This window comes from Cherax quadricarinatus, chromosome 10 (assembly GCF_038502225.1).
Source record: "Cherax quadricarinatus isolate ZL_2023a chromosome 10, ASM3850222v1, whole genome shotgun sequence".
Lineage (NCBI taxonomy): Eukaryota > Metazoa > Arthropoda > Malacostraca > Decapoda > Parastacidae > Cherax > Cherax quadricarinatus.
In genome coordinates this window covers 28354968-28379144 of record NC_091301.1, presented here as the reverse complement: position 1 = coordinate 28379144, position 24177 = coordinate 28354968, and positions in this window count along the sequence as shown.

Here is a 24177-nt window from a genome sequence, read left to right as displayed (position 1 = left end):
TTGGTGATGTGGGTGATGTTGGTGATGTGGGTGATGTTGGTGATGTTGGTGATGTGGGTGATGTTGGTGATGTGGGTGATGTTGGTGATGTGGGTGATGTTGGTGATGTGGGTGATGTGGGTGATGTTGGTGATGTGGGTGATGTTGGTGATGTGGGTGATGTTGGTGATGTTGGTGATGTGGGTGATGTTGGTGATGTGGGTGATGTTGGTGATGTTGGTGATGTGGGTGATGTGGGTGATGTTGGTGATGTGGGTGATGTGGGTGATGTTGGTGATGTTGGTGATGTGGGTGATGTGGGTGATGCTGGTGATGTTGGTGATGTGGGTGATGTGGGTGATGTGGGTGATGTTGGTGATGTTGGTGATGTGGGTGATGTGGGTGATGTGGGTGATGTGGGTGATGTTGGTGATGTGGGTGATGTGGGTGATGTTGGTGATGTGGGTGATGTTGGTGATGTTGGTGATGTGGGTGATGGTGATGTGGGTGATGTTGGTGATGTGGGTGATGTTGGTGATGTGGGTGATGTTGGTGATGTGGGTGATGGTGATGTTGGTGATGTTGGTGATGTTGGTGGAGTGGGTGATGTTGGTGATGTTGGTGATGTTGGTGATGTTGGTGATGTTGGTGATGTTGGTGATGTTGGTGATGTGGGTGATGTTGGTGATGTTGGTGATGTGGGTGATGTTGGTGATGTGGGTGATGTTGGTGATGTGGGTGATGGTGATGTGGGTGATGTTGGTGATGTTGGTGATGTGGGTGATGTTAGTGAGGTGTTTGATGTTGGTGATGTTGGTGATGTTGGTGATGTTGGTGATGTGGGTGATGTTGGTGATGTTGGTGATGTTGGTGATGTGGGTGATGTGGTGATGTGAGGATGTGAGTGAAGTGGGTGATGTTGGTGATGTGGGTGATGTGGGTGATGTGGGTGATGTTGGTGATGTTGGTGATGTTGGTGATGTTGGTGATGTGGGTGATGTGGGTGATGTTGGTGATGTTGGTGATGTGGGTGATGTGGGTGATGTTGGTGATGTTGGTGATGTGGGTGATGTTGGTGATGTGGGTGATGTTGGTGATGTGGGTGATGTTGGTGATGTGGGTGATGTTGGTGATGTTGGTGATGTTGGTGATGTTGGTGATGTTGGTGATGTGGGTGATGTGGGTGATGTGGGTGATGTGGGTGATGTGGGTGATGTTGGTGATGTGGGTGATGTGGGTGATGTGGGTGATGTGGGTGATGTTGTTGATGTGGGTGATGTTGGTGATGTGGGTGATGTGGGTGATGTGGGTGATGTGGGTGATGTGGGTGATGTGGGTGATGTTGGTGATGTGGGTGATGTTGGTGATGATGGTAATGTGGGTGATGTTGGTGATGTGGGTGATGTGGGTGATGTGGGTGATGTTGGTGATGTGGGTGATGTGGGTGATGTTGGTGATGTGGGTGATGTGGGTGATGTGGGTGATGTGGGTGATGTTGGTGATGTGGGTGATGTGGGTGATGTGGGTGATGTGGGTGATGTGGGTGATGTGGGTGATGTGGGTGATGTGGGTGATGTTGGTGATGTGAGGATGTGGGTGATGTTGGTGATGTGGGTGATGTGGTGATGTGAGGATGTGAGTGAAGTGGGTGATGTCGGTGATGTGGGTGATGTAGTTGATGTGGGTAAATGTGGGTGATGTGCGTGATATGGGTGATGTTGGTGTTGTGGGTGATGTGAGGATGTGAGTGAAGTGGGTGATGTCGGTGATGTGGGTGATGTGGGTGATGTGGGTGATGTGGGTGATGTGGGTGATGTTTCTGATATTGGTGATGTGGGTGATGTGGGTGATGCTGGTGATGTTGATGATGTGGGTGATGTGGGTGACGTGGGTGATGTTGGTGATGTTTGTGGTGTGGGTGATGTTGGTGATGTGAGGATGTGGGTGATGTTGGTGATGTGGGTGATGTTGGTGATGTGGGTGATGATGGTAATGTTGGTGATGTGGGTGATGTTGGTGATGTGGGTGATGTGGGTGATGTTGGTGATGTTGGTGATGTTGGTGATGTGGGTGATGTGGGTGATGTTGGTGATGTGGGTGATGTGGGTGATGTGGGTGATGTGGGTGATGTGGGTGATGTTGGTGATGTGGGTGATGTTGGTGATGTGGGTGATGTGGGTGATGTGGGTGATGTGGGTGATGTGGGTGATGTTGATGTGGGTGATGTGGGTGATGTTGGTGATGTGGGTGATGTTGGTGATGTTGGTGATGTTGGTGATGTGGGTGATGTGGGTGATGTTGGTGATGTGGGTGATGTTGGTGATGTTGGTGATGTGGGTGATGTTGGTGATGTGGGTGATGTGGGTGATGTGGGTGATGTGGGTGATGTTGGTGATGTGGGTGATGTTGGTGATGTGGGTGATGTGGGTGATGTGGGTGATGTGGGTGATGTGGGTGATGTTGGTGATGTGGGTGATGTGGGTGATGTGGGTGATGTGGGTGATGTGGGTGATGTGGGTGATGTTGGTGATGTGGGTGATGTGGGTGATGTTGGTGATGTGGGTGATGTGGGTGATGTGGGTGATGTGGGTGATGTGGGTGATGTGGGTGATGTTGGTGATGTTGGTGATGTGGGTGATGTGGGTGATGTGGGTGATGTGGGTGATGTGGGTGATGTTGGTGATGTAGGTGATGTGGGTGATGTGGGTGATGTGGGTGATGTTGGTGATGTGGGTGATGTGGGTGATGTGGTTGTGGGTGATGATGTGATGGTGATGTGGGTGATGTGGTGATGTTGGTGATGTGATGGTAATGTGGGTGCTGTGGGTGATGTGGGTGATGTTGGTGATGTGGGTGATGTTGGTGATGTGGGTGATGTTGGTGATGATGGTAATGTGGGTGATGTGGGTGATGTGGGTGATGTGGGTGATGTGGGTGATGTGGGTGATGTGGGTGATGTTGGTGATGTGGGTGATGTTGGTGATGTGGGTGATGTGGGTGATGTTGGTGATGTGGGTGATGTGGGTGATGTGGGTGATGTGGGTGATGTGGGTGATGTGGGTGATGTGGGTGATGTGGGTGATGTGGGTGATGTGGGTGATGTGGGTGATGTGGGTGATGTGGGTGATGTGGGTGATGTGGGTGATGTGGGTGATGTGGGTGATGTTGGTGATGTTGGTGATGTGGGTGATGTGGGTGATGTGGGTGATGTTGGTGATGTGGGTGATGTGGGTGATGTGGGTGATGTTGGTGATGTGGGTGGTGTGGGTGATGTGGGTGATGTTGGTAATGTGGGTGGTGTGTGTGATGTTGGTGATGTGGGTGGTGTGGGTGATGTGGGTGATGTGGGTGAGGTTGTTGATGTGGGTGATGTGGGTGATGTGTGTGATGTTGGTGATGTGGGTGACATGGGTGATGTTGGTGATGTTTGTGATGTGTGTGATGTGGTGATGTGGGAGATGTTGGTGATGATGTGGGTGATGTTGGTGATGTGGGTGATGTGGGTGATGGTGATGTGGTGATGTTGGTGATGTGGGATGTGGGTGATGTGGTGATGTGGTGATGGGGTGATGTTGGTGATGTGGGTGGGGTGATGTGATGGTGATGTTGGTGATGTTGGTGATGTGGTGATGTGGTGATGTGTGTGGTGGGTGATGTGGGTGATATGGGTGATGTTGGTGATGTGGGTCATGTTCGTGATGTTGGTGATGTGGGTGATGTTGGTGATGTGGGTGATGTTGGTGATGTGGGTGATGTGGGTGATGTTGGTCATGTTGGTGATGTGGGTGATGTTGGTGATGTTTGTGATGTGGGTGATGTTGGTGATGTGAGGATGTGGGTGATGTTGGTGATGTGGGTGATGTTGGTGATGTGAGGATGTGGGTGATGTTGGTGATGTGGGTGATGTGGTGATGTGAGGATGTGAGTGAAGTGGGTGATGTCGGTGATGTGGGTGATGTGGGTGATGTGGGTAAATGTGGGCGATGTGCGTGATATGGGTGATGTGGGTGATGTGGGTGATGTGGGTGATGTTGGTGATGTGGGTGATGTTGGTGATGTGGGTGATGTTGGTGATGTGGGTGATGGTGATGTGGGTGATGTTGGTGATGTCTTTGATGTGGGTGGTGTTGGTGATGTGGTGATGTGGGTGATGTGGGTGATGTTGGTGATGTGGGTGGTGTGGGTGATGTGGGTGATGTTGGTGATGTGGGTGATGTGGGTGATGTGGGTGATGTTGGTGATGTGGGTGATGTTGGTGATGTTGGTCATGTTGGTCATGTTGGTGATGTGGGTGATGTGGGTGATGTGGGTGATGTTGTTGATGTGGGTGATGTTGGTGATGTGGGTGATGTTGGTGATGTGGGTGATGTTGGTGATGTGGGTGATGTTGGTGATGTGGGTGATGTGGGTGATGTGAGTGATGTTGGTGATGTGGGTGATGTGGGTGATGTGGGTGATGTTGGTGATGTGGGTGATGTGGGTGATGTGGGTGATGTGGGTGATGTGGGTGATGTGGGTGATGTTGGTGATGTTGGTGATGTGGGTGATGTGGGTGATGTGGGTGATGTGGGTGATGTGGGTGATGTTGGTGATGTGGGTGATGTTGGTGATGTGGGTGATGTGGGTGATGTTGGTCATGTTGGTGATGTGGGTGATGTTGGTGATGTTGGTGATGTGGGTGATGTTGGTGATGTGGGTGATGTTGGTGATGTGGGTGATGTTGGTGATGTGGGTGATGTGGGTGATGTTGGTGATGTGGGTGATGTGGGTGATGTGGGTGATGTGGGTGATGTTGGTGATGTGGGTGATGTGGGTGATGTGGGTGATGTGGGTGATGTTGGTGATGTGGGTGATGTTGGTGATGTTGGTGATGTGGGTGATGTGGGTGATGTGGGTGATGTGGGTGATGTTGGTGATGTGGGTGATGATGGTAATGTGGGTGATGTGGGTGATGTTGGTGATGTGGGTGATGTGGGTGATGTGGGTGATGTTGGTGATGTGGGTGATGTGGGTGATGTGGGTGATGTTGGTGATGTTGGTGATGTGGGTGATGTGGGTGATGTGGGTGATGTTGGTGATGTTGGTGATGTGGGTGATGTGGGTGATGTGGGTGATGTTGGTGATGTGGGTGATGTGGGTGATGTTGGTGATGTGGGTGATGTTGGTGATGTGGGTGATGTTGGTGATGTGGGTGATGTTGGTGATGTGGGTGATGTTGGTGATGTGGGTGATGTGGGTGATGTTGGTGATGTTGGTGATGTTGGTGATGTGGGTGATGTGGGTGATGTTGGTGATGTGGGTGATGTTGGTGATGTGGGTGATGTGGGTGATGTTGGTGATGTGGGTGATGTTGATGTGGGTGATGTTGGTGATGTGGGTGATGTGGGTGATGTGGGTGATGTGGGTGATGTTGGTGATGTTGGTGATGTGGGTGATGTGGGTGATGTTGGTGATGTTGGTGATGTGGGTGATGTTGGTGATGTGGGTGATGTGGGTGATGTGGGTGATGTTGGTGATGTGGGTGATGTTGGTGATGTTGGTGATGTGGGTGATGTTGGTGATGTTGGTGATGTTGGTGATGTGGGTGATGTTGGTGATGTGGGTGATGTGGGTGATGTTGGTGATGTTGGTGATGTTGGTGATGTGGGTGATGTTGGTGATGTGGGTGATGTGGGTGATGTGGGTGATGTTGGTGATGTGGGTGATGTGGGTGATGTTGGTGATGTGGGTGATGTTGGTGATGTGGGTGATGTTTCACAGAGCACACAGTGTAACACAACAATATTCACACAACACACAGTGTAACACAATCATATTCACAGAACACACAGTGTAACACAACAATATTCATAGAACACACAGTGTAACACAACAATATTCACAGAACACACAGTGTAACACAACAATATTCACAGAACACACAGTGTAACACCTCAATATTCACAGAACACACAGTGTAACACAACAATATTCACAGAGCACACAGTGTAACACAACAATATTCACACAACACACAGTGTAACACAACAATATTCACAGAACACACAGTGTAACACAACAATATTCACAGAACACACAGTGTAACACAACAATATTCACAGAACACACAGTGTAACACAACAATATTCACAGAACACACAGTGTAACACAACAATATTCACAGAACACACAGTGTAACACAACAATATTCACAGAACACACAGTGTAACACAACAATATTCACAGAACACACAGTGTAACACAACAATATTCACAGAACACACAGTGTAACACAACAATATTCACAGAACACACAGTGTAACACAACAATATTCACAGAACACACAGTGTAACACAACAATATTCACACAACACACAGTGTAACACAACAATATTCACAGAACACACAGTGTAACACAACAATGTTCACAGAACACACAGTGTAACACAACAATATTCACAGAACACACAGTGTAACACAACAATATTCACAGAACACACAGTGTAACACAACAATATTCACAGAATATACAGTGTAATACAACAATATCCACAGAACACACAGTGTAATACAACAATATTCACAGAACACACAGTGTAACACAACAATATTCACAGAACACACAGTGAAACACAACAATATTCACAGAACACACAGTGTAACACAACAATATTCACAGAACACACAGTGTAACACAACAATATTCACAGAACACACAGTGAAACACAACAATATTCACAGAACACACAGTGTAACACAACAATATTCACAGAACACACAGTGAAACACAACAATATTCACAGAACACACAGTGAAACACAACAATATTCACAGAACACATAGTGTAACATAACAATATTCACTGAACACACAGTGTAACACAACAATATTCACAGAACACACAGTGTAACACAACAATATTCACAGAACACACAGTGAAACACAACAATATTCATAGAACACACAGTGTAACACAACAATATTCACAGAACACACAGTGTAACACTAATATTCACAGAACACACAGTGTAACAACAATATTCACTGAACACACAGTGTAACACAACAACATTCACTGAACACACAGTGTAACACAACAATATTCACTGAACACACAGTGTAACAACAATATTCACTGAACACACAGTGTAACACAACAATATTCACTGAACACACAGTGTAACACAACAATATTCACAGAACACACAGTGTAACACAACAATATTCACAGAACACACAGTGAAACACAACAATATTCACAGAACACACAGTGTAACACAACAATATTCACAGAACACACAGTGTAACACAACAATATTCACAGAACACACAGTGAAACACAACAATATTCACAGAACACACAGTGTAACACAACAATATTCACAGTACACACAGTGAAACACAACAATATTCACAGAACACACAGTGAAACACAACAATATTCACAGAACACATAGTGTAACATAACAATATTCACTGAACACACAGTGTAACACAACAATATTCACAGAACACACAGTGTAACACAACAATATTCACAGAACACACAGTGAAACACAACAATATTCATAGAACACACAGTGTAACACAACAATATTCACAGAACACACAGTGTAACACTAATATTCACAGAACACACAGTGTAACAACAATATTCACTGAACACACAGTGTAACACAACAACATTCACTGAACACACAGTGTAACACAACAATATTCACTGAACACACAGTGTAACAACAATATTCACTGAACACACAGTGTAACACAACAATATTCACTGAACACACAGTGTAACACAACAATATTCACAGAACACACAGTGTAACGCAACAATATTCACTGAACACACAGTGTAACACAATATTTACAGAACACACAGTGTAACACAACAATATTCACAGAACACACAGTGTAACACAACAATATTCACTGAACACACAGTGTAACACAACAATATTCACTGAGCACACAGTGTAACACAATATTCACAGAACACACAGTGTAACACAAACAATATTCACAGAACACACAGTGTATCACAACAATATTCACTGAAGACACAGTGTAACACAACAATATTCACAGAACACACAGTGTAACACAACAATATTCACTGAACACACAGTGTAACACAATATTTACAGAACACACAGTGTAACACAACAATATTCACAGAACACACAGTGTAACACAACAATATTCACTGAACACACAGTGTAACACAATATTCACAGAACACACAGTGTAACACAACAATATTCACAGAACACACAGTGTATCACAACAATATTCACTGAACACACAGTGTAACACAACAATATTCACAGAACACATAGTGTAACAGCAATATTCACTGAACACACAGTGTAACACAACAACATTCACTGAACACACAGTGTAACACAACAATATTCACTGAAACACAGTGTAACAACAATATTCACTGAACACACAGTGTAACACAACAATATTCACTGAACACACAGTGTAACACAACAATATTCACAGAACACACAGTGTAACGCAACAATATTCACTGAACACACAGTGTAACACAATATTTACAGAACACACAGTGTAACACAACAATATTCACAGAACACACAGTGTAACACAACAATATTCACTGAACACACAGTGTAACATAACAATATTCACTGAGCACACAGTGTAACACAATATTCACAGAACACACAGTGTAACACAACAATATTCACAGAACACACAGTGTATCACAACAATATTCACTGAACACACAGTGTAACACAACAATATTCACAGAACACACAGTGTAACACAACAATATTCACTGAACACACAGTGTAACACAATATTTACAGAACACACAGTGTAACACAACAATATTCACAGAACACGCAGTGTAACACAACAATATTCACTGAACACACAGTGTAACACAACAATATTCACTGAACACACAGTGTAACACAATATTCACAGAACACACAGTGTAACACAACAATATTCACAGAACACACAGTGTATCACAACAATATTCACTGAACACACAGTGTAACACAACAATATTCACAGAACACACAGTGTAACACAACAATATTCATAGAACACAGTGTAACAACAATATTAACTGAACACATAGTGTAACACAACAATATTCACTGAACACACAGTGTAATACAACAATATTCACTGAACACACAGTGTAACACAATAATATTCACAGAACACACAGTGTAACACAACAATATTCACAGAACACACAGTGTAACACAACAATATTCACAGAACACACAGTGTAACACAACAATATTCACAGAACACACAGTGTAATACAACAATATTCACTGAACACACAGGGTAACACAACAATATTCACAGAACACACAGTGTAACACAACAATATTCACAGAACACACAGTGTAACACAACAATATTCACAGAACACACAGTGAAACACAACAATATTCACAGAACACACAGTGTAACACAACAATATTCAAAGAACACACATTGTAACACAACAATATTCACAGAACACACAGTGTAACACAACAATATTCACAGAACACACAGTGTAACACAACAATATTCACAGAACACACAGTGAAACACAACAATATTCACAGAACACACAGTGTAACACAACAATATTCACAGAACATAGTGTAACACAACAATATTCACAGAACACACAGTGTAACACAACAATATTCACAGAACACACAGTGTAACACAACAATATTCACAGAACACACAGTGTAACACAACAATATTCACAGAACACACAGTGTAACACAACAATATTCACAGAACACACAGTGTAACACAACAATATTCACAGAACACACAGTGTAACACAACAATATTCACAGAACACACAGTGAAACACAACAATATTCACAGAACACACAGTGTAACACAACAATATTCAAAGAACACACAGTGTAACACAACAATATTCACAGAACACACAGTGTAACACAACAATATTCACAGAACACACAGTGTAACACAACAATATTCACAGAACACACAGTGAAACACAACAATATTCACAGAACACACAGTGTAACACAACAATATTCACAGAACACACAGTGAAACACAACAATATTCACAGAACACACAGTGTAACACAACAATATTCACAGAACACACAGTGTAACACAACAATATTCACAGAACACACAGTGTAACACAACAATATTCACAGAACACACAGTGTAACACAACAATATTCACAGAACACACAGTGTAACACAACAATATTCACAGAACACACAGTGAAACACAACAATATTCACAGAACACACAGTGTAACACAACAATATTCACAGAACACACAGTGTAACACAACAATATTCATAGAACACACAGTGAAACACAACAATATTCACAGAACACACAGTGTAACACAACAATATTCACAGAACACACAGTGTAACACAACAATATTCACAGAACACACAGTGTAACACAACAATATTCACAGAACACACAGTGAAACACAACAATATTCACAGAACACACAGTGTAACACAACAATATTCACAGAATACACAGTGTAACACAACAATATTCATAGAACACACAGTGTAACACAAGAATATTCACAGAACACACAGTGTAACACAACAATATTCACAGAACACACAGTGAAACACAACAATATTCACAGAACACACAGTGTAACACAAGAATATTCACAGAACACACAGTGTAACACAAGAATATTCACAGAACACACAGTGTAACACAACAATATTCACAGAACACACAGTGTAACACAACAATATTCACAGAACACACAGTGTAACACAACAATATTCACAGAACACACAGTGTAACACAACAACATTAAAGGCAGTTAGCATAAAAATAACAATTGGAATTGGACCTGCGATGCAGGTCCAATTCTCTCACCTGCTTAAGCCAATGCCTTGACCTAGTTGGGTCAGACAAGTCACTTAAGGGAGGAGCACTGCATCCGACCTAGCAACACAAGCTAGTCAGGTCCAACTCACACCCACCCACGCCCACTCATGTATTTATCTAACCTATTTTTAGAGCTAGAAAACGTTTTAGCTTCTATGATGGTACTCGGGAGTTTGTTCCACTCATCCACAACTCTGTTAATAAACCAGTGCTTTCCTATATCCTTCCTGAACCGGAATTTTTCCAATTTATAACCATTGCTGCGAGTCCTGTCATAAGTGAGAGAGTAAAGTGAGCTCGCTCATTGATTCAAGAGAGAGAGAGAGAGAGAGAGAGAGAGAGAGAGAGAGAGAGAGAGAGAGAGAGAGAGAGAGAGAGAGAGAGAGCAATAGGTAAAATTAGCTAAAGCAAGAGAGAGAGAGAGAGAGAGAGAGAGAGAGAGAGAGAGAGAGACTGACTGACTCCAGACCAGGACTCAGACATCATATAAGTTCATCAGGAATCAACACTCACCCTTACTCAGGGACGGATCTACTATGAGACTATTGATGCTAAACCTTCAGGGCCCATAATCCCGGAAAAGCCCTGAAGCGACTTCGGTCCACATTGCTGAAAATTTTCGGGTATACTGTATAAGTTGGGGTTCTTAAAAATAATAATATTAAATAAAGTATAATTCAATACAAAACAATAGTTAAAATAAGAATTAGAACGTCAGTTAAGGCTAACAGGACCCCATAAGAGTTCAAGCTTCAGGGCTGCAAAAATGTAGGTCCGCCATTGTATTCACTTCTTGAGGTCTCAAAGTAGTAACAGGTGCAAGTGCAGCTGTGGGTCCCTACAGCTGCACACTCCATAACTGTCACTTTGGCTGCTTAGAGGAAATAGAGAAGTGTTCATGTGAGGCAGAGTGGATAAAATGTAACGTACTCGATGTCTACCACATGTTGGTTGAGGTGGTGGTGGTGGTTGAAGTGGTGGTGGTGGTGGTTGAAGTGGTGGTGGTGGTGGTTGAAGTGGTGGTAATGGTTGAAGTGGTGGTGGTGGTGATGGCTGAAGTGGTGGTGGTGGTGGTGGTGGCTGAAGTGGTGGTGGTGGTGGTGATGGCTGAAGTGGTGGTGGTGGTGGTGGCTGAAGTGGTGGTGGTGGCTGAAGTGATGGTGGTGGTGGCTGAAGTGGTGGTGGTGGTGGTTGAAGTGGTGGTGATGGTTGAAGTGGTGGTGGTGGTGGTGATGGCTGAAGTGGTGGTGGTGGTGGTGGTGGTGGCTGAATTGGTGGTGGTGGCTGAAGTGGTGGTGGTGGCTGAAGTGGTGGTGGTGGTGGCTGAAGTGGTGGTGATGGTTGAAGTGATGGTGGTGGTGGTGGTGGTGATGGCTGAAGTGGTGGTGGTGGTGGTGGTGGTGGCTGAAGTGGTGGTGGTGGCTGAAGTGGTGGTGGTGGTGATGGTTGAAGTGGTGGTGGTGGTTTTGTTAGGGGTTGTGGTGGTGGTTTTGTTAGTGGTTGTGGTGGTGGTTTTGTTAGTGGTTGTGGGGGTGGTTTTGTTAGTGGTTGTGGGGGTGGTTTTGTTGGTGGGTAGTGGTTGTGTTGGTGATTGTGGTGGTGGTTTTGTTAGTGGTTGTGGTGATGGTTTTGTTGGTGGTTGTGGTGGTGGTTTTGTTAGTGGTTGTGGTGGTGGTTTTGTTAGTGATTGTGGTGGTGGTTTTGTTAGTGGTTGTGGTGGTGGTTTTGTTAGTGGTTGTGGTGGTGGTTTTGTTAGTGGTTGTGGTAGTGGGTTGTGGTGGTGGTTTTGTTGGTGGGTTGTGGTGGTGGTTCTCTAGTGGTTGTTGTTGTGGTGGTGATGGTAGTGGTGTTGGTTCTACCATACACACCCTGGCAGTACTCAACAAAAGTACCATGGTGCAGCTGGTATTACCCAGGAAGTACTCAACAAAAGTACAATGGTGCAGCTGGTATTACCCTGGCAGTACTCAACAAAAGTGCCATGGTGCAGCTGGTACTGCCCTGACAGTACTCAACAAAAGTACCATGGTGCAGCTGGTATTACCCTGGCAGTACTCAACAAAAGTACCATGGTGCAGCTGGTATTACCCTGGTACTACTCAACAAAATTACCATGGTGCAGCTGGTATTACCCTGGAAGTACTCAACAAAAGTACCATGGTGCAGCTGGTATTACCCTGGCAGTACTCAACAAAAGCACCATGGTGCAGCTGGCATTACCCTGGCAGTACTCAACAAAAGTACCATGGTGCAGCTGGTAATACCCTGGCAGTACTCAACAAAAGTACCATGGTGCAGCTGGTATTACCCTGGAAGTACTCAACAAAAGTACCATGGTGCAGCTGGTATTACCCTGGAAGTACTCAACAAGAGTACCATGGTGCAGTTGCTATTGCCCTGGCAGTACTCAACAAAAGTGCCATGGTGCAGCTAGTATTAAACTGGCAGTAATCAACAAAAGTACCATGGTGAACATTAAAATGGTATAAAATACCGACAGATTCTTAGGTAAGACACATATGCAACAGTTAGGTATCTTTATTTTGAAACGTTTCGCCTACACAGTAGGCTTCTTCAGTCGAGTACAGAAAAGTTGATAGAAGCAGAAGAGACTTGAAGACGATGTAATCAGTCCATCACCCTTAAAGTTTTGAGGTGGTCAGTCCCTCAGTCTGGAGAAGAGCATTGTTCCGTTGTCTGAAACAATGATTGTTTCAGACAACGGAACAATGCTCTTCTCCAGACTGAGGGACTGACCACCTCAAAACTTTAAGGGTGATGGACTGATTACATCGTCTTCAAGTATCTTCTGCTTCTATCAACTTTTCTGTACTCGACTGAAGAAGCCTACTGTGTAGGCGAAACGTTTCAAAATAAAGATACCTAACTGTTGCATATGTGTCTTACCTAACAAAAGTACCATGGTGCAGCTGGTATTACCCTGGAAGTACTCAACAAGAATACCATGGTGCAGCTGGTATTACCCTGGAAGTACTCAACAAGAATACCATGGTGCAGCTGGTATTACCCTGGAAGTACTCAACAAGAGTACCATGGTGCAGCTGGTATTACCCTGGAAGTACTCGACAAGAATACCATGGTGCAGCTGGTATTACCCTGGAAGTACTCAACAAGAGTACCATGGTGCAGCTGGTATTACCCTGGAAGTACTCGACAAAAGTACCGTGGTGCAGCTGGTATTACCCTGGAAGTACTCAACAAAAGCACCATGGTGCAGCTGGTATTACCCTGGCAGTACTCAACAAAAGTACCATGTTGCAGCTGGTATTACCCTGGAAGTACTCAACAAAAGTACCATGGTGCAGCTGGTATTACCCTGGCAGTACTCAACAAAAGTACCATGGTGCAGCTGGTATTACCCTGGCAGTACTCAACAAGAGTACCATGGTGCAGCTGGTATTACCCTGGCAGTATTCAACAAAAGGACCATGGTGCAGCTGGTATTACCCTGGCAGTACTCAACAAAAGTACCATGGTGCAGCTGGTATTACCCTGGAAGTACTCAACAAGAGTACCATGGTGCAGCTGGTGTTACCCTGGCAGTACTCAACAAAAGTACCATGGTACAGCTGGTATTACCCTGGCAGTATTCAACAAAAGTACCATGGTGCAGCTGGTATTAGTCTGGAAGTACTCAACAAGAGTACCATGGTGCAGCTGGTATTACCCTAGAAGTACTCAACAAAAGTACCATGGTGCAGCTGGTATTACCCTGGAAGTACTCAACAAAAGCACCATGGTGCAGCTGGTATTACCCTGGCAGTACTCAACAAAAGTACCATGTTGCAGCTGGTATTACCCTGGAAGTACTCAACAAAAGTACCATGGTGCAGCTGGTATTACCCTGGCAGTACTCAACAAAAGTACAATGGTGCAGCTGGTATTACTCTGGCAGTACTCAACAAGAGTACCATGGTGCAGCTGGTATTACCCTGGAAGTACTCAACAAGAGTACCATGGTGCAGCTGGTATTACCCTGGAAGTACTCAACAAAAGCACCATGGTGCAGCTGGTATTACCCTGGCAGTACTCAACAAAAGTACCATGTTGCAGCTGGTATTACCCTGGAAGTACTCAACAAAAGTACCATGGTGCAGCTGGTATTACCCTGGCAGTATTCAACAAAAGTACCATGGTGCAGCTGGTATTACCCTGGCAGTACTCAACAAAAGTACCATGGTGCAGCTGGTATTACCCTGGAAGTACTCAACAAGAGTACCATGGTGCAGCTGGTATTACCCTGGCAGTACTCAACAAAAGTACGATGGTGCAGCTGGTATTACCCTGGCAGTATTCAACAAAAGTACCATGGTGCAGCTGGTATTAGCCTGGAAGTACTCAACAAAAGTACCATGGTGCAGCTGGTATTACCCTGGAAGTACTCAACAAGAGTACCATGGTGCAGCTGGTATTACCCTGGCAGTACTCAACAAGAGTACTATGGTGCAGCTGGTATTACCCTGGAAGTGCTCAACAAGAGTACCATGGTGCAGCTGGTATTAACCTGGCAGTACTCAACAAGGGTACCATGGTGCAGCTGGTATTTCCCTGGAAGTACTCAACAGAAGTGTCATGGTGCAGCTGGTATTACCCTGTTAGTACTCAACAAGAGTACCATGGTGCAGCTGGTATTACCCTGGAAGTACTCAACAAGAGTACCATGGTGCAGCTGGTATTACCCTGGCAGTACTCAACAAGAGTACCATGGTGCAGCTGGTATTACCCTGGAAGTACTTAACAAAAGTACCATGGTGCAGCTGGTATTACCCTGGAAGTACTCAACAAGAATACCATGGTGAAGCTGGTATTACCCTGGAAGTACTCAACAAGAGTACCATGGTGCAGCTGGTATTACCCTGGAAGTACTCAACAAGAGTACCATGGTGCAGCTGGTATTACCCTGGAAGTACTCAACAAGAGTACCATGGTGCAGCTGGTATTACCATGGAAGTACTCAACAAGAGTACCATGGTGCAGCTGGTATTACCATGGAAGTACTCAACAAAAGCACCATGGTGCAGCTGGTATTACCCTGGCAGTACTCAACAAAAGTACCATGTTGCAGCTGGTATTACCCTGGAAGTACTCAACAAAAGTACCATGGTGCAGCTGGTATTACCCTGGCAGTACTCAACAAAAGTACCATGGTGCAGCTGGTATTACCCTGGCAGTACTCAACAAGAGTACCATGGTGCAGCTGGTATTACCCTGGCAGTATTCAACAAAAGGACCATGGTGCAGCTGGTATTACCCTGGCAGTACTCAACAAAAGTACCATGGTGCAGCTGGTATTACCCTGGAAGTACTCAACAAGAGTACCATGGTGCAGCTGGTGTTACCCTGGCAGTACTCAACAAAAGTACCATGGTACAGCTGGTATTACCCTGGCAGTATTCAACAAAAGTACCATGGTGCAGCTGGTATTAGTCTGGAAGTACTCAACAAGAGTACCATGGTGCAGCTGGTATTACCCTAGAAGTACTCAACAAAAGTACCATGGTGCAGCTGGTATTACCCTGGAAGTACTCAACAAAAGCACCATGGTGCAGCTGGTATTACCCTGGCAGTACTCAACAAAAGTACCATGTTGCAGCTGGTATTACCCTGGAAGTACTCAACAAAAGTACCATGGTGCAGCTGGTATTACCCTGGCAGTACTCAACAAAAGTACAATGGTGCAGCTGGTATTACTCTGGCAGTACTCAACAAGAGTACCATGGTGCAGCTGGTATTACCCTGGCAGTATTCAACAAAAGTACCATGGTGCAGCTGGTATTACCCTGGCAGTACTCAACAAAAGTACCATGGTGCAGCTGGTATTACCCTGGAAGTACTCAACAAGAGTACCATGGTGCAGCTGGTATTACCCTGGCAGTACTCAACAAAAGTACCATGGTGCAGCTGGTATTACCCTGGCAGTATTCAACAAAAGTACCATGGTGCAGCTGGTATTAGCCTGGAAGTACTCAACAAAAGTACCATGGTGCAGCTGGTATTACCCTGGAAGTACTCAACAAGAGTACCATGGTGCAGCTGGTATTACCCTGGCAGTACTCAACAAGAGTACTATGGTGCAGCTGGTATTACCCTGGAAGTGCTCAACAAGAGTACCATGGTGCAGCTGGTATTAACCTGGCAGTACTCAACAAGGGTACCATGGTGCAGCTGGTATTTCCCTGGAAGTACTCAACAAAAGTGTCATGGTGCAGCTGGTATTACCCTGGAAGTACTCAACAAGAGTACCATGGCGCAGCTGGTATTACCCTGGAAGTACTCAACAAGAGTACCATGGTGCAGCTGGTATTACCCTGGAAGTACTCAACAAGAGTACCATGGTGCAGCTGGTATTACCATGGAAGTACTCAACAAGAGTACCATGGTGCAGCTGGTATTACCATGGAAGTACTCAACAAGAGTACCATGGTGCAGCTGGTATTACCATGGAAGTACTCAACAAGAGTACCATGGTGCAGCTGGTATTACCATGGAAGTACTCAACAAGAGTACCATGGTGCAGCTGGTATTACCCTGGAAGTACTCAACAAAAGTACCATGGTGCAGCTGGTATTACCCTGGAAGTACTCAACAAAAGTACCATGGTGCAGCTGGTATTACCCTGGAAGTACTCAACAAGAGTACCATGGTGCAGCTGGTATTACCCTGGAGGTACTCAACAAACGTACCATGGTACAGCTGGTATTACCCTGGAAGTACTCAACAAAAGTGCCATGGTGCAGCTGGTATTAGCCTGGAAGTACTTAACAAGAGTACCATGGTGCAGCTGGTATAACCCTGGAAGTACTGAACAAAAGTACCATGGTGCAGCTGGTATTACCCTGGAAGCACTCAACAAGAGTACCATGGCGCAGCTGGTATTACCCTGGCAGTACTCAGCAAGAGTACCATGGTGCAGTTGGTATTACCCTGGTAGTACTCAACAAGTGTACCATGGTGCAGCTGGTATTACCATGGAAGCACTCAACAATAGTACCATGGTGCAGCTGGTATTACCCTGGCAGTACTCAACAAGAGTACCATGGTGCAACTGGTATTACCCTGGCAGTACTCAACAAGAGTACCATGGTGCAGCTGGTATTACCATGGAAGTACTCAACAAAAGTACCATGGTGCAGCTGGTATTACCCTGGAAGTACTCAACAAGAATACCATGGTGCAGCTGGTATTACCCTGGAAGTACTCAACAAAAGTACCAAGGTGCAGCTGGTATTACCCTGGAAGTACTCAACAAGAGTACCATGATGCAGCTGGTATTACCCTGGCAGTACTCAACATGAGTACCATGGTGCAGCTGGTATTACCCTGGAAGTTCTCAACAAGAGTACCATGGTGCAGCTGGTATTACCCTGGCAGTACTTAACAAAAGTACCATGGTGCAGCTGGTATTACCCAGGCAGCACTCAACAAAAGTACCATGGTGCAGCTGGTATTACCCTGGCAGTACTCAACAAAAGTACCATGGTGCAGCTGGTATTACCCTGGCAGCACTCAACAAAAGTACCATGATGCAGCTGGTATTACCCTGGCAGTACTCAACAAAAGTACCATGGTGCAGCTGGTATTACCCTGGCAGTACTCAACAAAAGTACCATGGTGCAGCTGGTATTACCCTGGCAGCACTCAAGAAAAGTACCATGGTGCAGCTGGTATTACCCTGGCAGTACTTAACAAAAGTACCATGGTGCAGCTGGTATTACCCTGGCAGTACTCAACAAAAGTACCATGGTGCAGCTGGTATTACCCTGGCAGTACTCAACAAAAGTACCATGGTGCAGCTGGTATTACCCTGGCAGTACTTAACAAAAGTACCATGGTGCAGCTGGTATTACCCTGGCAGTACTCAACAAAAGTACCATGGTGCAGCTGGTATTACCCTGGCAGTACTTAACAAAAGTACCATGGTGCAGCTGGTATTACCCTGGCAGTACTTAACAAAAGTACCATGGTGCAGCTGGTATTACCCTGGCAGTACTCAACAAAAGTACCATGGTGCAGCTGGTATTACCCTGGCAGCACTCAACAAAAGTACCATGGTGCAGCTGGTATTACCCTGGCAGCACTCAACAAAAGTACCATGGTGCAGCTGGTATTACCCTGGCAGCACTCAACAAAAGTACCATGGTGCAGCTGGTATTACTCTGGCAGCACTCAACAAAAGTACCATGGTGCAGCTGGTATTACCCTGGCAGCACTCAACAAAAGTACCATGGTGCAGCTGGTATTACCCTGGCAGCACTCAACAAAAGTACCATGGTGCAGCTGGTATTACCCTGGCAACACTCAACAAAAGTACCATGGTGCAGCTGGTATTACCCTGGCAGTACTCAACAAAAGTACCATGGTGCAGCTGGTATTACCCTGGCAGCATTCAACAAAAGTACCATGGTGCAGCTGGTATTACCCTGGCAGCACTCAACAAAAGTACCATGGTGCAGCTGGTATTACCCTGGCAGCACTCAACAAAAGTACCATGGTGCAGCTGGTATTACCCTGGCAACACTCAACAAAAGTACCATGGTGCAGCTGGTATTACCCTGGCAGTACTCAACAAAAGTACCATGGTGCAGCTGGTATTACCCTGGCAGCACTCAACAAAAGTACCATTGTGCAGCTGGTATTACCCTGGCAGCACTCAACAAAAGTACCATGGTGCAGCTGGTATTACCCTGGCAGCACTCAACAAAAGTACCATGGTGCAGCTGGTATTACCCTGGCAGTACTGAACAAAAGTACCATGGTGCAGCTGGTATTACCCTGGCAACACTCAACAAAAGTACCATGGTGCAGCTGGTATTACCCTGGCAGTACTCAACAAAAGTACCATGGTGCAGCTGGTAATACCCTGGCAGTACTTAACAAAAGTACCATGGTGCAGCTGGTATTACCCTGGCAGTACTCAACAAAAGTACCATGGTGCAGCTGGTATTACCCTGGCAGCACTCAACAAAAGTACCATGGTGCAGCTGGTATTACCCTGGCAGTACTCAACAAAAGTACCATGGTGCAGCTGGTATTACCCTGGCAACACTCAACAAAAGTACCATGGTGCAGCTGGTATTACCCTGGCAGTACTCAACAAAAGTACCATGGTGCAGCTGGTATTACCCTGGCAGTACTCAACAAAAGTACCATGGTGCAGCTGGTATTACCCTGGCAGCACTCAACAAAAGTACCATGGTGCAGCTGGTATTACCCTGGCAGTACTCAACAAAAGTACCATGGTGCAGCTGGTATTACCCTGGCAACACTCAACAAAAGTACCATGGTGCAGCTGGTATTACCCTGGCAACACTCAACAAAAGTACCATGGTGCAGCTGGTATTACCCTGGCAACACTCAACAAAAGTACCATGGTGCAGCTGGTATTACCCTGGCAGTACTCAACAAAAGTACCATGGTGCAGCTGGTATTACCCTGGCAACACTCAACAAAAGTACCATGGTGCAGCTGGTATTACCCTGGCAGTACTCAACAAAAGTACCATGGTGCAGCTGGTATTTCCCTGGCAACACTCAACAAAAATACCATGGTGCAGCTGGTATTACCCTGGCAGTACTCAACAAAAGTACCATGGTGCAGCTGGTATTACCCTGGCAGCACTCAACAAAAGTACCATGGTGCAGCTGGTATTACCCTGGCAGCACTCAACAAAAGTACCATGGTGCAGCTGGTATTACCCTGGCAGCACTCAACAAAAGTACCATGGTGCAGCTGGTATTACCCTGGCAGCACTCAAGAAAAGTACCATGGTGCAGCTGGTATTACCCTGGCAGCACTCAACAAAAGTACCATGGTGCAGCTGGTATTACCCTGGCAGCACTCAACAAAAGTACCATGGTGCAGCTGGTATTACCCTGGCAGCACTCAACAAAAGTACCATGGTGCAGCTGGTATTACCCTGGCAGCACTCAACAAAAGTACCATGGTGCAGCTGGTATTACCCTGGCAGCACTCAACAAAAGTACCATGGTGCAGCTGGTATTGCCCTGGCAGCACTCAACAAAAGTACCATGGTGCAGCTGGTATTACCCTGGCAACACTCAACAAAAGTACCATGGTGCAGCTGGTATTACCCTGGCAGCACTCAACAAACGTACCATGGTGCAGCTGGTATTACCCTGGCAACACTCAACAAAAGTACCATGGTGCAGCTGGTATTACCCTGGCAGTACTCAACAAAAGTACCATGGTGCAGCTGGTATTACCCTGGCAGCACTCAACAAAAGTACCATGGTGCAGCTGGTATTACCCTGGCAGTACTCAACAAAAGTACCATGGTGCAGCTGGTGTTACCCTGGCAGCACTCAACAAAAGTACCATGGTGCAGCTGGTATTTCCCTGGCAGCACTCAACAAAAGTACCATGGTGCAGCTGGTATTACCCTGGCAGCACTCAACAAAAGTACCATGGTGCAGCTGGTATTACCCTGGCAGCACTCAACAAAAGTACCATGGTGCAGCTGGTATTGCCCTGGCAGCACTCAACAAAAGTACCATGGTGCAGCTGGTATTACCCTGGCAACACTCAAAAAAAGTACCATGGTGCAGCTGGTATTACCCTGGCAGCACTCAACAAAAGTACCATGGTGCAGCTGGTATTACCCTGGCAACACTCAACAAAAGTACCATGGTGCAGCTGGTATTACCCTGGCAGTACTCAACAAAAGTACCATGGTGCAGCTGGTATTACCCTGGCAGCACTCAACAAAAGTACCATGGTGCAGCTGGTATTACCCTGGCAGTACTCAACAAAAGTACCATGGTGCAGCTGGTATTACCCTGGCAGCACTCAACAAAAGTACCATGGTGCAGCTGGTATTACCCTGGCAGCACTCAACAAAAGTACCATGGTGCAGCTGGTATTACCCTGGCAGCACTCAACAAAAGTACCATGGTGCAGCTGGTATTACCCTGGCAGCACTCAACAAAAGTACCATGGTGCAGCTGGTATTACCCTGGCAGCACTCAACAAAAGTACCATGGTGCAGCTGGTATTACCCTGGCAGCACTCAACAAAAGTACCATGGTGCAGCTGGTATTACCCTGGCAGCACTCAACAAAAGTACCATGGTGCTGCTGGTATTAACATTATACTTACATTTGACTTTCTATTCTCAAGAATGATTTGCATTATTTTTTCTGTACGATATATTTAAATAATTTCTTCTTAACTTTTTTATTTCACATCACATTATTTTTCGTTGAACACTGTCAGCTCGGTTGTTGAACACTGTCAGCTCGGTTGTTGAACACTGTGAGCTCGGTTGTTGAACACTGTCAGCTCGGTTGTTGAACACTGTCAGCTCGGTTGTTGAACACTGTCAGCTCGGTTGTTGAACACTGTCAGCTCGGTTGTTGAACACTGTCAGCTCGGTTGTTGAACACTGTCAGCTCGGTTGTTGAACACTGTCAGCTCGGTTGTTGAACACTGTCAGCTCGGTTGTTGAACACTGTCAGCTCGGTTGTTGAACACTGTCAGCTCGGTTGTTGAACACTGTCAGCTCGGTTGTTGAACACTGTCAGCTCGGTTGTTGAACACTGTCAGCTCGGTTGTTGAGCACTGTCAGCTCGGTTGTTGAGCACTGTCAGCTCGGTTGTTGAACGCTGCCAGCTACATTGTTGAACACTACCAGCTGGGTTGTTGAACACTGCCAGCTGGGTTGTTGAACACTGCCAGCTGGGTTGTTGAACACTACCAGCTGGGTTGTTGAACACTACCAGCTGGGTTGTTGAACACTGCCAGCTGGGTTGTTGAACACTGCCCGCTGGGTTGTTGAACACTGCCAGCTGGGTTGTTGAACACTACCCAATAAGAGGAACACTGCAGCAGGCCTACTGGCCCATGTAAGAAAATGTTTGTCCAACCTATTTTATGCTACCCATTATTTTCCTTTTCTGTGCCATGGTGACACTCTAACCTGTCTGAGAGATGTTTGCTTTCCCCAGCCATTACAACGTTATGGAGGTGGTGAGGCGAGCACCTAGCATGTTACATTTCATTTAGTTCTCGTCACACAACCACTGTCATGTCATATCCTCTTGACCAGTCAACTGGAAAATTCAGAGTACAGCAGTTCTGGGGCCGCCGCTGCTGGTATTGCCTAGTTCAGTTCACTAGTCAGGTGAGAGGTGAAAGAATTAACCTGTGCTAGCTGCACATGCTCTCCTAATTCTGTCTTATACTTAGTTATTCCTGCATAACTTTCTTGTAATATACTTTTCCTCTACTAAACCTTTAGTTTCTTTCTCAGTATTTTTTTATTATTATTATCACACTGGCCGATTCCCACCAAGGCAGGGTGGCCCGAAAAAGAAAAACTTTCACCATCATTCACTCCATCACTGTCTTGCCAGAAGGGTGCTTTACACTACAGTTTTTAAACTGCAACATTAACACCCCTCCCTCAGTATTATCCTTGTTTATTGAGACTACCAGATTTGTCACTTCTCTCTTCTTATCACTTCAGCTTGCTCACTTAATGTCTTTTAACGTTATCTAACCTCAGCCAAGGTAACACCACACCTGCCTGAATGGCTGAGTAGCAGACTCGTGCTTACTCTGGTCCAATCCACTCTTCTTACTTTGAGTGGCTCTTTACTCTGCCTTATCCTTATTCTGTTAACTCAATAATTTAACGGTGTAAATATTGTACTTACCGATGAAGAAATAAACAGGTGAAGAGAAAACTATCTCTTCTGTGTTTGTTTTGCCCTTATCTTGCCAGGCTGCTTGCAATATTGCAGACTTTGGTGTTTGCCAGGTGCAAAAGGTCTTGAATTGCTACCTGTGATCGTAACACTGTAGCTGTGGTGGTGGTTGTAGTGGTGGTGAGGTCGTGGTGGTGTTGGTAGTGGTTACGGTGGTCGTATTGGTGGTGACGATGGTGGTTCTTTTGGTTGTTATTCTGGTGGTGGTGGCAGAGTGGAGGTGGGGATGGTGATAGTGGTAGTGATGGTGGTGATAGTGTTTATGGTGGTGGTGATAGTTATTATGAAGGTGGCAATGGTACTTGTGGTGATGGTGGTGATGTGGTGGTACACACACACACACACACACACACACACAAACACACACACACACACACACACACACACACACACACACACACACACACACACACACACACACACACACACACTCACACACACACAAACACACACACACACACACACACACACACACACACACACACACACACACACACCCACACACACACACACACACACACACACACACACACACACACACACACACACACA